The 14,684-nt window shown below is 32.5% G+C and overlaps 1 long non-coding RNA gene across 1 annotated transcript; it reads left to right on the forward strand.

The window, feature by feature from the left end:
- Positions 1-420: 420 nt before the first annotated feature.
- Positions 421-1,143, forward strand: LOC129913280 (uncharacterized). The gene is made up of 2 exons (XR_008772022.1): positions 421-875; positions 950-1,143. It is a non-coding gene; the product is annotated as an uncharacterized LOC129913280 (long non-coding RNA).
- Positions 1,144-14,684: the final 13,541 nt, after the last annotated feature.

Below are 14,684 nucleotides of genomic sequence, written 5' to 3' on the forward strand. Positions count from 1 at the left end.
TTTAAATATCTCGGGCAATAAAAGAGATATCGGAAAGATCTAAACAGTTTTTGAAAGAATAAAACTAAACTTTTATAGGCAACGTTACAAATTTATTCATAATGAATTACTCCACATAAAAACATAACCTTGAAAACAGCCAAAATAACGTTAGTTAGTAGAAAAGTATATTTTGGTTCTTGCGGCAAAAACCTTGTTGACCAGTGTAATTATAATTATTATAAAAAGGTATACCATAATTTAATCAACTTTTAAAACCAAAATTTCAAACAAAATTAAGAAAATTTGATTGTTTTAACCTATTTTTTAATCCAAAAGTATTTATTGAATTTAATTTTTGTTTTATCTTACTAAAGATGCATACAAAATTTCCAAAATTGATATATGGGAGTTACCGTTATTTCTGGCTACAAAAATAAACCTAAGCTATCACAATCTTGTATTAAAAAAATACATCAGGTTATTTTTGGCATATACTTGCTTTTGACTGTCATTTATTTGTTAAATTTAAATTTGTTCTAATTTTTTTTATCTGAACTAATCCTAAAACGCACGCTTGTTTTTTTTAGTTTTCTGCTTTGGTTATTTTTCTCGTCGACACCGGAATCCAATTTTTTTTTTCTTGAGATCTTATCTACCAATCTTATCTGTCTAAAATTAATAACAGGCAGTTATCATTCTCGTGTGAATATTGCGCACCGTACTCTCTTTTAATTTTTGTCCATGATAAATAAGTTCAAGTTGAATGAAAAACATTAATCATTCGACTTTGATACAAAACACACACGACTTGGTGCTCATTCAACCACTATACCTTTTATACTTAAAAAACCTATAAGACTGAATAAATATGACTTGCAAGACTTGTGAAGTTGGTAAGACATTGTCGTTATATTGTAATAATAATTCAAATCAAAATACTAACGAAAGATTCTTTATTTATTTCTAGAAAAAGCTCGTTCTGTACCTTTAAATTGGCATTCAAGATCCTCGCTAGTTTGGGATCATCCTTGTAAATGTGGACCACAACTAGAAAAGACAAAATACCAGGAACCCCAGCCGCAAAACTATGTCAATTGTTTGGCTTTAAGACTACTATTGCAAAAAAATTTCAAATAAATTTAAGGACTTTATATTTTTTAATCCGGTTGTCCTTCAAGCGATTATTATTAAACAAGGAATCTCAGTGGGATGTGTTCGTTTCGTTCGTATATGACGGGTTTTTTCCCCTTTTGGTTTGCATAAATATACGAAAAGAATATCCTTCTGTGCTAGCTTGGCTTTGGCCACCCTCCGGGATTTCTTTTTTTTTTTTTTTGCATTCCCAGAATTCTCTCTTCTGCTTTTACTCTAACGGTGGTGGTGTCACAAACAAAAATGTCTGCATTTGATGTGATTGAAATGAAGAATCCCTGATAAAAGAGGTCGGGTCGTTTGTCGTCCTCCGCTCTGTGTAAGAGTCAGAGTGTGTGCTGCTGCTGCGGTGTCCTTATGCGCTAGCTCTAGTCCTAGAGATTGGATGAATGTGCAAGAGAAAGGATACCATCGCAGTGAAAACGGACGTTGGACGCTGGACTGGACCTAAAGAACCAAATGACTATACGAGAGTATACCAATGGCCAGTTTTTTGTGGAGAGTTTTTTTTTTTTTTTCGGTTTTCTCCTTTTCATCCTGGCTTTGTTTTTAAGTCCTTTTCGGCTCGGAAACGAGATGTCGTTTCTTCATCAGAGATGAGATTGGATGGTTTTTCTTTGAGAAGAGCCTTTTTTTTTTGTGCTTTCTTTCAAAACTTAGGACTAGCGAATGCCTGAAGGGCGGTGGTGGTTCTATTCGTATCTCTATAATGTACAGTCTACACACATTTATAAAGACACATCCTTTTTGCCTGATGGCGGATGGATATAAATGGAATGTGACTGCTGCGGCTATACTGGGAAATGCATTTGGGGATACCTACTTTCAAAAAGTCTCCTTAGCTTAGAGTGTGTGCATGTTTGTGTCATAAATAAATCACAATGCAACATATCGAAGTGACCATTTGGGTTAAAGAAGAGCCCCATTAAAAGTCTTTTTTTTTGGGTGAAATGCTGCCTTTTCCGGGCAATGGCAATATGGAAGAAAGGTGTCCCGTTTGTACTTAGGGGACTCTAAATCTTAATAAATTGATGATTGGACTTAGTTTCTATGGCTCTCTTCGTAGGACTTTGTCGTGTGATGTCGATGGCAATATCCAACTTAACCAATACTGTATGTGTATGTGTTTGTGTATAGACTTAATGCTGGAGAATTTTCTATTGCGAAGTTATGGTAGTGGTCAAGTTAATGGTTTGCAATGTCTTAATGTAGATATAGACAAGTCGTATTTATAGATATATATTTGGTTTCTTCTATGAGCAAGGAGTGGTGGGTAGAGTTGAAGCAAATGGACGGATAAATTAGTCTGGAAATGTGTATAGTCGGCTTCTAATGGTGATGGATGAGAAAACGAAAATGTTTAAGAAGTTTTTAGGTAGCTAGCTACCTATACCTACTGGATTATAATAGTAGAGGCCAAATCTAAAAAGTGAGTTCTATTTTTGGTGAGGTACCTCAAAAATGAATTACCGAAATACTAAGGGCCAGTTGTACAAATATTTAATCCGTGGATCAGCAAATTTTATCTTCTGAAATCGGTAGCAAGGCTTAAGTTTAGCACTGGTTCAAGGTTCATATATGTAAAAATAGCAACATTCATGCTTGAACCGAAGTTGACCTGCCGCTAATCCACCGAAATCGGCGGGTTAAATTCCTGAACCAAGGCTGATCCACGTTTGTACAACTGGCACTAAATGTATCTACTCTTATACGAATGAATTACATATCTATTTGGCACAAAGTTGTTAATTAAACAGTAGGTAATCTTTTTGATCAACTCATATTTGAAACGGGTTATGACTATAAAATATTTAAATAGACAGAACTATGTGATTAGTCATTCAAAGCCTCTAATGTGTTCTCGGAAATTCTCGAAATTCTTTGTTTTGATTTCATTTTTCTTAGAATATAAAACGAAATATTTTTGAGATAACTTTTGCTATCGTTTGTATATCAACAAAACAAAAACATTGTTTTCGTCTGAATTCAAACTCAAAAACTGGCGTTCCTGGAACAAAGATTATAAAAGCACTTAAACAAATAGGTACTGGTACATATTTAGTAAAATCATTAGTTATTTATTTAAAATACTGAAGTTTGTACAAAAATCCAATTTTTAGTAGCTAACAAGAATATAAAATTCTAAGAATTACATCAGGAACCCATGGTTTTCATTTGTGCCGTTGAATGTGAGACACCCTGCATAAAGAGTGAAAAGATGTTTATTGTTTTGGGAAATGAAAGATTATACTTTTTAAAATCTTCAACATTTTTTTTTCCTTCCTTAAATCTTTACATGTGCATTATTTTTCTATATTTGGCAACATGCCTTTTTTTATTAAGAAATTAATCTTAAGATTTTCTAGCTTTTTGTTTTGCACTATTCCTTGTATTACCGATACAGTTCAGTTAAAACTTACAAACTCAATTTAACTTGAGTGCCCCAGATATAAAACGCATCTTAAGCTAGAAATTCCTGGTGTTTTGCTGTTGACCTTCAGCTAGGACTCAATCCAAATTTCACTGTCATAGAAGAACAATTGCAAATAAAATTCATCACCAATGTTTCTTATCTACTTCGGTGTCGGATCGAGAAATTGGTTCTAAGAAAAAAAAAAAAAAAAATGTTACACATTCGCCACCGTGACCGTTAATTATAATTAACGGTCAAATCTGATGAAATAATTTTTCAATTTTCTCAAAAACTAGAAGACATAGAAACATATCGTTTTCACTGTTCGATAAGGAATCAATTGAGGCAGTTTTCTGTGTGAGTAATTTTTTTTTTACTAAAATTCACAGTCTGGACAAAAATAGTATAAAATGAGTTTTAAAAAAATTTTTCACCTATTTTTAACTTTGAAATCGATTATTTCAAAAACTATTGGTTATATTATATTGCTTTAAAAATTAGAATCAAATGTACAATTTTGCCTTTCGGAAATGGTATTATTTTTTACTGTAAGTGTTGCCGTTGTTTTTTTTTATTTTGATAATTTTTTTTTTAGAAAAATGCCCCTCCCACCTAAACGGGGAGAGATACACCCTCCTCCCAAAGAAAAAAAATGTTTGTATTGAGCTCCTCTACAAAAACTCGTTTTCAAATCCCTGCACCCTAGTTATCCTACTACGTGCCGAAACAACATTTCTGTTCTATACCTAAAAGTTCGAATTTCTGTATCTGGGTTGAAATTGAAAAATTTTTTTTTCTAAGCAAATTTTGAAGTGATTTTCATAAAAAATACCTCGATTGATTAAGAAATAGATATAGTTTTAGAATATATTTTTTAAATAGCATGTTGTTTTGAAAACATATACTTTAAATTGATGCTGAAGTTGGGCAAATGACGAAAAAAATGTAATTTTTGAACTTTGACAGCTTATAAATTCTAAGTGGTTTAACCGAGTTACATGTTTTATACATTGTTGAAAAGGTATATTTATCTTTTATCAGAAACTGACGAAGCTAGAATTTTTGAAGTTATACTTCTTATGGGAGGGTGAGTATGAAAATTTACTTTTTGACAAGAATGTCAAAGGGATTATGACGCGATCACTCTTGGTAGCAGGGCTGTCGTTTCACCTTTAGAGTAGGCAGTACTTTAGTATTTAAAAATGCAGTACGCCGCAGTACGGCAAACATAAAACACGTTGCAAGTTACATGTTTCATGTGGCAAGTTGCATGTGGCAAGTTGTATGTGGCAAGTTGCATGTGGCAAGTTGCGTGTGGCAAGTTGCATGTGGGAAGTTGCATGTGACAAGTTGCATGTGGTAATTTGCATGTGGCAAGTTGCCAGGGTTGCAAAAAGCTCACATTTCAGCTCAGCTCAAATTTGAGCTAGGTACCATAGTTCAGCTCATTTGAGCTGAGATGAAAGTGAGCGCCCCCAACTTCCAACGTCTATATCTCGGAATTTTGAAGAAAATGAAAAAAAATTTTTTGATGCCAAAAGGTAGCGGGGACTCTAACCTACATTTGAGTACAACTCATCCCTGTAGGTCCACGCGTTCTCAAACCGGGAGAACTTAAAAGTAAAAAAAAATAGGCACGATTCTGAAAAAATAGGCATGATGTGGCGGTTTAACATGGAAGGCGATTTTTTAAAAATCTGATAATGTGCAAAGCGTAGGCCCATGACACAAGCTATCATTTGGCATCACTCCCAAAAATTGCTCTCAAGCGGTTTAGCTTCTAGGAGCGTTCAAAGATTCGGGGATTTTTCGAAAAAAAATTTTACCCCAACTTTCAAAGGCGATTTTCTCGGAATTTTGAAAAAAATCGAAAAACTGGATTATACCACTATCGGGTAGCTGAGAATATAAGCTTACATATGGCACCACTCCCCTGTCTCTAGATCAAAGCGTTCGAACGCCTACATCGCGAAATTTTGAAGAAAATGACAAAAATTTTTTTGATGCCAAAAGGTAGCGGGGACTCTAACCTACATTTGGGTACAACTCCCATCCCTGTAGGTCCACGCGTTCTCAAACCGGGAGAACTTAAAAGTAAAAAAAAATTAGGCACGATTCTGATAAAATAGACATGATGTGGCGGTTTAACATGGAAGGCGATTTTTTAAAAATCTGATAATGTGCAAAGCGTAGGCCCATGACACAAGCTATCATTTGGCATCACTCCCAAAAATTGCTCTCAAACGGTTTAGCTTCCAGGAGCGTTCAAAGATTCGGGGATTTTTCGAAAAAAAAAATTTACCGTTACTTTCAAACGCGATTTTCTCGGAATTTTGAAAAAAGTCGAAAAACCGGATTGTACCGGATTTTTTTTTTATGATAAAAAAAGAAATATTTTACTACAAAAATAGAAATATATTTACTATTAAAAAAACCAAGAAAAAAGATCACGAAAAATTATCTGTTATTTTATTTATAAAAATATCCATGTGTTAAAATTATTCCATTAATAACTAGAACCAAACATCTTAAGCTATGGTGTTTTATAAAAGTTTAAAATATCTTCATATTTCATTATACTTTCCAAATAAAAATCAATGTATCCTCTCACCCATCACAGCTCAGCTCAGCTCACTTTACCTTAGCTCACCCAACAGCTCAGCTCATCGACAGCTCAGCTCACCCAACAGCTCAGCTCAACCATCAGCTCAGCTCACTTTCAGCTCAGCTCAAATGAGCTGAGCTATGGTACATATGTAGCTCAAAAGTGAGCTAGCTCAAAATTTTGCGCTGAGCTGTGAGCTGAGCTCAGCTAACTTTTGAGCTTTGTAGCAACCCTACAAGTTCCATATTGCTACTACTAGTGCTGAAGCACACACAATTCTCATAAAATTACCATATCGCACATTTTATGCGCAATTCATTTACTTTCGTTAACCATATACCGTACGTTCTGAACCGCACAACATGAGTAAATTTCACAGAATAAATTGAAAACTACATGGACGCAAGGAGGATGAAAGAATTAATTTATTGTTCACTTGATAAATAAATGTAAAAAAACTAAGTGTGGATTAATTACTTCATAATAGAAATTAAAAATATCAAATGAAATTCATTTACATATACTGAATGAGAAGTATAACTTCAGTCGCGTGTACATGTGTACACACACTCTTTTTTTTCAATGGGTGAAGGTCCAAAAAACCGTTTTTTTCCCGTAACTCCAGATTTTGGGGGTGTTAGGGGTTTTTCAAATACCGTTTCGTAATCAGAGCGACTAGCTCTACAAAACCTGATAGGTCTCCGCCCGCGTATATTTTGAGTGTTACACCGTGTTATTATTATTAATTAATCTATGCAAAAGATTAAATAGAATCCCTGAAGAAGAGTGTCAACACACTTGAGACGTAGAAGATAAGAAATTAAAGCTAGACAAATAGAACTCAAGCCCACATAGAATTAGGGGATGTGGGGGCAAGACCGTTTTTGTACTATGTTGTATGAAAAAAAGTAAAATTGGCAACACTTGCAATATAAAATATGTGCCTTTTGGTTGGCACTCCAAAGAGTTGCGGTAAATTTTGTGATTTTTCATCAAATTGGTATCGTTAATGTGAAAAGTCTGTTGTATTTTGAACACTGACAAAATTTAAATTTTTAACTATTTCCTTTTTTTATAATAGAAAGTTAATATATTCAAAAGTATTTTCTGCGAAAGAAGGAATCATAAACATAAATTAAAAAAAAAGTAATCCAGAATAATAAGATATGATATGAATGGGTCAAGACCGCCCATGGACGAAATTGGAAGCTCTGGTAGCTTAAAAAAGGTGAAAAAAGAAGTTCACTGTTTAGTCTTCCAAAAAGCTAAGCCACAGGCACCAAATAATACTGTAAATGATGGTTCTGAGAAAGATTACTTTGCAGAATGTATTTGTACCTTCTACTGCAACTGTTTTCTAGATTAGATTGGATTAAGTGCAAAATTTGTACCAAGAGGGACCACAAAGCTTGTGCTGGTGGGAAAACTAATGAAAATATAGCATAATTATGTTATTATTGCAAAAGATTAGACTTTTCTGAATCTAAATCTGGTTTCATTTCATCAGGTACCATTTTTGTAAAAATGATGTTTGAAAAATGTGAGTAGTTTCTAAAAAATCACCCTTTTAGATTCATTTGAACGTGTATAAAATTAAAACTATTTGTCGCATTGAGCTCAAATTTGGAGGACTTTATCTTCATAATATGACCGATTGACACCAAATATGTTCTTTTACATTCATGTTTACTCATTTTTGAAAATACTGATTGACAAAAAAAGCAGACATTTCGAAATTCTTCACTTTTTAGTAAATCCTACTTGAACAAAAGCACCTTAATTAAGGAAAATGTAAAATATCAATGCTTATTATATTTAAAAAATCAAATATGAAAAGAAAACCAAAATAAAATACATTAAACAAAATTTGTACGTGTTTTGTAATTTTATATACTATTTTTCTATTTAGAAATATCTTATTTGTAATAAACCATTCGATAAACTACCTTGTAAAGCTTCCGATTTGTTTCTCCTAGAAACAATAGTACACTTTTCTTATAGTTTTTGATGTGCTGAGTTAGAATCACGTCATTACTTTAAGGTATTCGCATTAAAGTATCACAAAATCAAGTTTTTTTAGAAAATCTCAAAAAAACTACTTTATCTCAAAAACCAAAGCTGACCGAAATTTTTTGAGCTCGGATTCAAAATCAGAACACTAAAGTCCATTAGAAAAGTATACTTTTGTTTTAGGGAGAAAGATATATTAATTTTTAGAGATCAGTTTCTTTATGGTAAGATATCGACGGTTAAACTTCATAACCTTGTAAGTCGTTTTTGCAAGTTTTTCAGAAATCAAAAAACAATATTTTGTGTTTCTTGTTTTTGTATGGGATCTATCCATAAGAAAAAAATGTTCAAAACAACATTGTTGAACTGAATATACCAAAAGATAGCTCTGAATTTTCTGAATTGTTTGCATTAATAATATTTTTTCGATTTTTTTGACTTACGAGGTTATGTATGAAGTTTAACCGTCGATATGCCAAACCTACTAAACTTACTTAAATTAAGATATCTTGAAGAAGAAAAGAGATATTGAGAAGATTGAAATTGAATTTGAAAGAAAAAAATAAGTTCTTTCATAAACCGTAGCCATTTTAATTGAAAAAGATTACATGATGTGCCAAAATATTTCTTCGAAAACAGCAACAAAATGGGTTTTTGAGATTTTCTAACGGGACTATCTAAAAAACGTGACGTGCTAGGTCAATTCTGACTTCAGATTCGGAATCAGAATACAAAAATCCCTTAGAAAAGTACCTATAGTTTTATTTAAAGGAGGATTTCCTTGCAGACCAGTGTATTATTACCAACAAAATTTTATAGGTTGGGGGCAAAATAAAATATAAGTATTGAAATTGTAAATGAACTTCTTCGCATTTTAGAAGATATCTTAAAAAAAAAAAACTTTCGAAGAAACAGTTTTCGTAAACCTAATGTTTTTTCTAACATGCTTGATTATATTTTATGATTTTTTTTCACGTGATTGAGAAAGACTTTTTCTTAAAAAATGTTTTAATCTAAATTGTGAAAATTCCTTCAAGCTAATTCTAGACATTTTCACTTTTACTCTAGTTCATTTTCTCATTTTCATCTATGTATAGATATGAGGCATTAAAAAAACGCAAGCAAATGCCAGAGAGATAGATATACATAATAAATTCTGTCGAAAACGTTTTTTTGTTTCAGGGATTAAATAACTTTAATTTTTATTTTAATGCAATTTTTATAAATTTATCTAATTTTAATTTTAGTGAAAAAGTTCATAGATAGAACCACAAGAGGTTTTATTTGAAGAATAAGAACGATTTACTTAAAACTTTAAAAACAAATACATACAAGTGATATTTAAAATGTTTAGAAAACTAAAAATCAAAAATCATTATTAAATTGAAAATGAAGAACCCCAGATGAATTCAAAAATATTATAAATATAATATTCGAAAAGATTAATCAAAAATATAAAAATAATTGCTGAAGCGAGCCATTATTAAATTAATAAATCTTAATTTTATTCTGTTTCTAAAACTACATAGTCGCAATCAAGACTCAACTTTTACCTTAATTTTTTTGTTTCCAATTCTTATCTGCGTTGAATGTAAAATAATAAAAAGTGGCCTGTCTGAAAATTTCCCTAAAAAAATTAATTTGGCATCACTTTAGGACTTAAAATACTAACGTACATAGGTACCTATTATCAGTTCATTTTTAATAACAAAATTTTCTTTGTTCCTGAACAAAATATATAAGTAAGTAAATCCTAAACACTAGACTAATAATTCTAAAGACATCTTAAAATTATCTCAAAAAAATATTCTTTCAACTTGGACATCTGCGTCCTTCACTACTATCCGCCATTTTGCATTTTTAAAATCCACTAATGCATCACATTAAGTCTCTCCCCGCATCAATATTAACTTCAATTTTATTCGTCCTTACACATTCTTCAAAAAAAAAAAAAAGACAAACAAAAATTGCTAGAAAATTTAACTTTTTCATAAAAAAAAGAAGAAACCGTTTCCAATACTTTACCACACTTTTTCTTCTAAAATGTCCTTAAGGGAATAAATGCATTTTATAGCTATCCATAGTTTACTTGATATGGTTGTCTATATATGAATCTATATGGTGGGCGGAAGTTGAAACTTGGACTCTAATCAATGAAAGACCATCACATAGGATCCAAGAGGCCAGGACAAATTCCAACAAAAAAAAAAAAGTTAAAAAAAGTACCAAATCAAACAAAGAAAATACAAAAAAAAAGTATAAACTAGAAACTTTCAAAAAGTCGATAGTTTCGCCAGGGACAAGGATACTCAGAAAACTTACAAAAAAAAGAAGGAAGGAATATCGGAAAACTATTCCATCTACCTAACATCCTACGAAAAGATATCGAACAAGAACGAACTAAACAAAAAAAAAAAAAAAAAACGAATATTATCGTCAAAGTAAACTTTTCCCAGAGCACAGCGAGGAATGCATAAATATAGCAGCTGGCTGTAGGATCTGCCAGGATTCGATGGATCTTTGTATCACCCAAGCAAGCTTCGGCACCCACCACCCTCTTCTATAACCAACATATACACATCGATATCACCATCATCATCAACAGAAGCATCCCAGCATCCTTTCTGCATTCGAGGAGCTGCAGAAGCATCACCAGCATCTCATAGCATCATAGAAACCCATTGAACCAATCAAAATACTGCACAAGGATTTGCGACCGAGGACGAGGCTATATGCTTCAGAGATGGCATTCTTGTTATGGTGTTTGTTTGCTTGCTTGTGTCATCCTCAACGTCGACGTTTGGTCGGTCAGAAAAAAAAAAAATTCCGTCATCCCTCGGGTTGGAAACGTTTGTTTTTTCCTATTTTCTACCATCTCGAGAAAGAAAATTGCAAAAAAAGAACGAAAAAAAAATATGCGAATGGGAAAACGATTTTTTGTGTTATTATTTGAGCCAAGGACATTTTTGTTCCTTTTCCAGGCAATATAGGATGGTCGGTTATCCCTCCTCCGAAGGATCTCGGGAGTGAGAGAAAATAGGAAAATTAAAAAAAAAAAAAAACACAGAGGAAAATCGCATAACTTTGCTCGCTTGTCGTCCTTTTTTTTTCAAAGCTTCCTCATATAGAGGTTACTTTTTTTTGTCGCTTCTTGTTTGCTCCTTGGATGCCCAGGATTGTGGTGTTTTTTTTTTTGTAGTTCGTTCCGAATTTTTTTTTTGTGCTCACTTTTCCAATTTTCCCGTTTGCTTTTCTTCAAATACTTACATACATTTTTTTCGGTACACTTTTGTCCCGAAAAACTCATTCTTTAGCGGCAGTACTAGATGGATTTTCTTTCAGCTGTGCACACACAGTGAAGCAAGCAGTCGTGTTTTATATTTTCCTGATGGTTTCTTGTTTTTTTTTTTTTTTCGTTTGAATTTTTTTTTTCTGCTACTACTTTCGTTTAGTATGAAAGGCATGGAAAACGAAATGTCGTCCTCTGTGAAAACTTGTCTCCAGCTCCAATGCTATGCTCCTGCTCCAGTTCAAGCACTCACAGTGTGCCACCTTTATCGGAAGATTTATGGCGGGATGCTGGAATTTAATGAAATTGCAAAACGAAAATCCTTTGTTAGTGTGAGGGTACAATACAGATACACACAGAACATTCGCAATTATACAGAAAAAAAGGATACACACAGTACATACACTCGTCGATTGTCGACTTTCATTTCGTTTCGGTTCTTCTAATGCTATGTATCGTTAGTTGAGGCAAACATTAGTTAGGGTATTAGTGGCAGAAGCTGACGAAAATTTTGGTCAAATTTTCTACTTTTTTAACGAGCATTTTCGAAAATAGCTCATCAATTTTTTCTTAAGTGGTTAAGAGTCCCACATATCTATGAGCCCGCGTTTTCCGGTCCTCATGGAATCTTTTGAAGATTTCAACACCTACCCATTTCTTCCATTTCGAAATTCTGATTTGATTTTGCCTATTTCTTCGAAAATAGCTGACCAATTTTTTTTTCAATTTCGAAATTCTGATTTGATTTTGATATTTTCAGAATATTTGCCATCAGCTCCTGAGCCATGTAGGGAAATATCACTCATATATATTCCACATAACGAGTGAGTATAGGTATTTTTCGAAGATGGAAAGTGAAGTTAGAAGTTTAAGTACAAACAACGTTACCTTTTCTAAATTTTGTGGTATTTTGTTCAGCAGGTTAAAAGTTATGAATTTTGTTCCACATCACACTCTCTAGTATTTCTCATTTGTTTATATTTTAAACTCAACAGCAGGTTGTTTGTAGCTGCTGTTGCAGGTTAAAGAACCATTGTTTCTAGTAAAACTTGCTCTATATTGTGTGTTAGCTGTCATGTGGCGATAATTACCGGTATATAACCAGACTGAATTGGATTTATATTTTTATAATGGAGGCGCGAAATAACTTGACTACGGATGTTTAATCAACGGCTGTGGGTTAAAGAGTGTCTTTTTGGGATGCCATTGTTTTATGAAAATGGTTGTATAGATAAGAAAAAGGATGTTTAGTTATTGGTTTTCAAACGAATGCGGTTTGTTATAATTTTGTTTCAAGCTAAAACAAACGTTAAATGATTTTTGGTTGGAGAATACGTACCTTTAAGTACTAATTAATGAGATGTTTATAAGTTTATTTTTAAGGTTAAGTTTTGTTATCAATTGAACACATCAACACTCACATAGTTTTTTGATAAAACCTATACCATCAGCGCACGGACAGCATTAAAGCTGAAACACAATCACGCTTTGCCGTCGATTTTGACAACTGCGAAAAGTTCAACTATAGGAAATCTGTGTATCCTCACACAATGACGCTTTTCTTACGTACGCTTTTTTTGACAAACGTAAGGAAACGTAAGAAAGCGAGCAAAAGTTCAACCAGACTGAACTTTTGCTCGCTTTCTGACATTTAACAGACATAGTTACAGTCACCCACATTATTATTGCGCCAAATGTGAATAAAAAAAAATAAATTATTGCAAAACTATGTGTGTTTTTTAATTTCTCTATATAGATTTTGCACAAAAAAACGACATCGAGATATTTTAAATCAAAAAAATTTACGAATTAAAAACAAAAAAAAATTAATGATGTTTTAGACTGAGTTTTATTGTTAAAAACAAAATATTTTGATTGGTTTTGTTTTTATAACTATAGAATTAAAGAATAAACAAATTTCTATGTATTTTTTAAACACATTAATATCCTTTTTCATTTTTCCACAATTAAATCAAGATAAAGACTTGGCCTAATAATTTTGTGAGTGACTGTGTTTTTTTTTTATTTGACAGCAGGTTTTATGTTGCAATCAGCTGTTCAAAGTCAAAGTGACAGAAGCGCGCTTTGAGGATTTCTCAACGTAACGCAACGAAGCGACGCACACAGGTAAATTTTCCCAAAAACATGGCCAAAATTATTTTTTGTGTTTATTAAATTTATTATTGCATGATTATATCAAAATAAGATAATTTCCATAAAATTCACCATTTTTAAGTAAATTTACACGAAAATTCACAAAAAAGAAGCAAAAAATGAAAAAAGTCGTTTTTTTTTACTTTACGCCATAGGGTTTCTTTCATTTGACATTTAATAATACAATATTTATACATTCAATAGATTGAAAAAAACAGTTGAACAGTCGTTATTATAAATAAATAAATAATGCAGGCATAGATAACAACTATGTACATAAATAAACATGAGTGTGAGTTTGTATGTTTGTATATCATTCAATGACTTGTGAGTTGTGAAACTGTAACTATAAGTCTGCTTGCTCGATCTCTGGTTCTATTAGAAACTGAAGTATTTCAGAGGGAAACGCATTTTTTGTTTTAGGATTTAGTTTTCTCAAACCACTTATTAATGGGTCAGAAGACACCAAGAGATTATAAAACACATCTTCCATATTTTGCTGCCTCGAAAATTTTCTTGGGAAACTTTCTCGAAACGCTTTATATCTTTGTTTCGTGATTCTTGGGCTTCTTCGCCGAGCTGTCCAATGAATGAATAAATTTTATTGAGGCTTAAGTTTGGATACATATGGTTATTATGAAACTAAGTTAATTTTCCTTCAACAACTATTGAAAGTGCTTCTTCTGCTGTATATGGAATAATTTTCTGGTCAATTTTTTTCAAAGCTTTTGATATTTTTCAGCACGTGAAGGAGTTGAAAATATTATATTTTTCATTACATTTGATGAACAAGTTTCTCTTTTTCTCGCAGTTGCATGGCGCAGCATAGCTTAATTCTTCGGCATTATAGTTAGAACGTAAATCTTCTGTTTTACGTCTCTTTGACCGTTCGCTTAGGTCTGAAAAATCCATTTGAGGCCGTCCAACAAAGCCATGGGCTCAGCATGGAAACGATATTTCATATTGCAACCAATTTATATTTTGTTTTAAGAAGGTGTTGTTATTTCTGGAGGCACTCAGCCATCTTCTTCTATGTTCATATATGCAAAATCAAAATCCGTTAAATTTTTCTCTATTTG

Source organism: Episyrphus balteatus, chromosome 3 (genome assembly GCF_945859705.1).
Source record: "Episyrphus balteatus chromosome 3, idEpiBalt1.1, whole genome shotgun sequence".
NCBI classification, from domain to species: Eukaryota; Metazoa; Arthropoda; class Insecta; order Diptera; family Syrphidae; genus Episyrphus; species Episyrphus balteatus.